The sequence below is a fragment of the Pinus tabuliformis genome, chromosome 2_1 (assembly GCF_031772625.1).
Source record: "Pinus tabuliformis cultivar Carrire ecotype Pingquan chromosome 2_1, CPIR1, whole genome shotgun sequence".
Taxonomy (NCBI): Eukaryota; Viridiplantae; Streptophyta; class Pinopsida; order Pinales; family Pinaceae; genus Pinus; species Pinus tabuliformis.
In genome coordinates, this window is record NC_142299.1 from 744,210,066 (window position 1) to 744,213,604 (window position 3,539).

Sequence of the window (3,539 nt, forward strand, 5' to 3'; positions counted from 1 at the left end):
AGTTGTTTGTCAGCTATTGTTGTCATTTGTCGTGCCATCTGAATATTCGGCCACTAACTCAATGTTTAATAACCACAATGATTGCTGATAGAATGCTTGTTTTAATCACACGCTACCTAAGTGAAATAGTAAAAAAACAAAAAACAAAAAAAAGAGGGAGGAAAATTGCAACATAAATATAGATCTTCATTCTTCAAGCGAACCCAAAGCAACTTTTGATCAATGAATTATTCATTGATTGATCTCAGGTTTACGTTTGGCCCCAGTTAGTTTCAGCCCTTTACTTCGATCTAACAATTCCCCTCAGCTCACTTGTCTTTAGCTATCAGCTATGGCGCAAATTGGGTTGGAACTGGCGACCAACGCCATAAGCGCCACTATTGTTGTGCTAGTGCAAACGATGAAGGATGTTAAGGAGTTGGAAGGTAACCTCCAAATTCTGGAAATGGACTTTAGCATTATGGAGGCCTTCTTAAACGATATCCGCGACCAGTTCCAAGATCAGCAGAGGAGTATCCCCGGATCGATCGAAATATGTCTCAAGAAGATGGACGACGCCCTTGGAGAGGCCAAACATCTGATCGATCGGGCTAAGCAGCATAGAGAGCGAGGGTGGTGTCTCCGTTGCTGCTGCTTCCTCTGCAACCCCAACATCCCCACTGAAGTTAGAGCATGGGAGACCAAATTTAATGGCCTCTTCCAAGAGCTTAAAACGTTCTTTTCAATACATGCCAATGCTTCGCAGGTTGTGTCCACTGCAGCCCCTGAGGAAGAACTGCTTCTTCAACCTGTGCCAGAAGGCGGCTTCATAGGCTTGCGCTTTCGATCAGCTCAGGGTCAGCTACAGGCATGGCTCACCGAACCTCAATGCCCAGCTCGCGTGATCGGCGTGTACGGCATGGCGGGCGTTGGCAAGACGTCGTTGCTGAAAGTCATCTATAACACCTACAAGCAGCAGGTCAGCGGTATCTTTGATGTTGTTCTCTGGTTTACTGTTTCTGATAACTTTAAGGTTGAGGAGTTGCAGAAAGCCGTTGCTAAGGCACTGAAGAAAGGAAGATGAGATTGTATGCGTCTCTCCAAAAGAGTAACAAGAAATTTCTGATCGTATTGGACGACATATGGACCCCAATCGATCTGATAAATACAGTGGGCATTGGGTTTGGCAGCAGTAATGGAGGCAAAATCATAATCTCCACTCGAAACAGAGAAGTGATAGAGAGAATGGGAACGCTTCAGTACTCCATGATCGTAGATCCCTTGTCCACAGACGAAGGCTGGGAATTATTTAGAAGAGGAGCTTTTACAAATGGGGTTGTTCCGGAGAGTAACATAGATGAGGCTACAGCCAGAGAAATTGCCTTGGAGTGCAAAGGCTTGCCGTTGGCAATAAATGTAGTAGCTGCAGCGATGAGTTGCAAAAAGACGGACGATGAGTGGAGACGTGCTTTGACTATGATGAAAATTGCAGATCCGTCCTTCCCAACTACTCACAGAACAATTGATGCAGAGCTCTATCAGCCTTTAAGATGGAGCTATAATGATTTGTCTGATCCTAATCTACAGATTTGTTTTCTATATTGTGCTGCGTTTCCTGAGGATGAATATATTAATGTGGAGGATCTCGTGCAAATGTGGAGTGGAGAACGGTTGATCTCTCAACGAGAACAAACTTATTTCATGGATATTGGCCGCGAGTACATAGATGTACTGGTAAGTAGGTGTTTGGTTCAGTGTATTGAAAGCTTAGGTGATAAGTACAGGTATTTACGTATACACGATGTTCTTCGTGATATGGCAATTCATTTGGGTCAAAGGGAGGCGCACTGGCTACTTGAAGCTGGGCAAAAACTGAAAAATTTCCCCGGTGGAGGAAACATTGGGGATTGCAAAAGAATATCGCTGCATAGCAACGATGTTCGTGATCTACCAATGGATTTTAAATGCCCACATCTTCTCAGTTTGATATTATCCTCCAATCAAAATTTGACACAGGTTCCAGACGGATTTCTGTCAAATATCCCGTCTCTCAAGGTTCTCGATCTGTCGAGGACGTCCATAAGTTCATTGCCAAAATCAGCAGGGCAACTTACACAACTTGAATTTCTTAGCTTGTATGAGTGCAACTCCCTAGAGGATTTGCCAGAGAGCATATGCAGTCTTTCTCATCTTCAATTTTTAAATTTGGGACGGTGTGGCAGCCTACATTCGTTGCCCACTACGATAGGAAAGCTTAAGAATCTGAAGCTCCTGAATTTACTCTTTTGTAGCAATTTAAAGACCATTCCACATGACGTCTTTCAGCTCACTTCATTGAACCGACTAATCTTGCCAGAACAATCTAGTTGTGCAGTCAACGTAGAGGATCTCACAAATCTCTCAAATTTGAGGGAGCTCAGCGTTACGATAACGCCACCAAATAGAGTGGGTACACTTGGTCCTTGGTTGGACATGAGACGCTTGTGTCTAACATATAACCATGGTGCAGGTCCATTGAATGGTGATGTAGACGAGCCTATTCTTTGCGAGAGCATCAAGCATATGAAGAAGTTGGAGAAATTATATTTGGAGAATTATCAAGGCATAAATCTGCCAAATTCCATTTGTCAGCTTCAAAATTTAGGGTCCTTGTGTTTGACGGCATGTGACCAATTGAAGGAACTCCCTACCTTGGAGATTGGCAGCGAAAGTACACGTGGTTGCTTTCCAATGTTAAAGAACATGGAATTGAGAAATTTGTCCAAGTTAGAGAGTATGATAGGGTCATCAAATGAAAGAACACTGTCCAAACTTGAACGTTTGCACATACAACGTTGCTTATTCAGAGATAAATTACAATTGGAAGCGGAGGAGCTGCCAAACTGTAGAGATATTATTTTGAGTTGATGAGATTGTTGAGGAATTGTCGATGTAAATGATGAAGCTTTTGAGTAGATTGTGAATGTAATGAATTATCTTTGATAAGTGTTGTAATGAATTATATCTAACAAGTGTTATAGGTTAGAAATTGTAATTACTTCTGTATGAGAAGTTGATTAAAATTAGAGAGTTAGTTAATTAAGTAATGAGTCGAGTGAGTGAAGTAATAGAGGAGTTTACTGTGTGACTGTATGTTAAGTTATTTTAGGCTAGTAGTTAGTAAAAAATATTTAAATACCTTTTACCTCGTTCATCATCTTATCAATCAAGTTTTTGTGTGATATATAGAAAAGCTGCCGCTCATGTGTTTTATATTAATTTGTGTTTTATATTAATTTGTGTTTTGCTTCTTATTCTTTTTCAACAAATTAATATCAAAACGAATTACAAAGAGCCAGAAAAAATTGATAACAACAATCCATAAAAGAGAAAAGAGAAATGCACTTTACAGTGGTATTCATTGCATTATTGCGTGGGCCTAACAAAAAGCCGCTTTACAAGTGGCAGCCTTAACATTTTAGGTTGGTGTTGGTGGCGTTAGAGCACTGACGCGATCGTGGGCAGCGATGGTACGCGGCCCAAATATATCACAAGCCGCGTTAATAAAGTTGAGATCGTTA

The 3,539-nt window shown here is 41.3% G+C and overlaps 1 pseudogene; it reads left to right on the plus strand.

The window, feature by feature from the left end:
• The first annotated feature begins 202 nt into the window (after window positions 1-202).
• LOC149202724 (disease resistance protein RFL1-like) lies at window positions 203-2,949 on the plus strand (annotated as a pseudogene).
• Window positions 2,950-3,539: the final 590 nt, after the last annotated feature.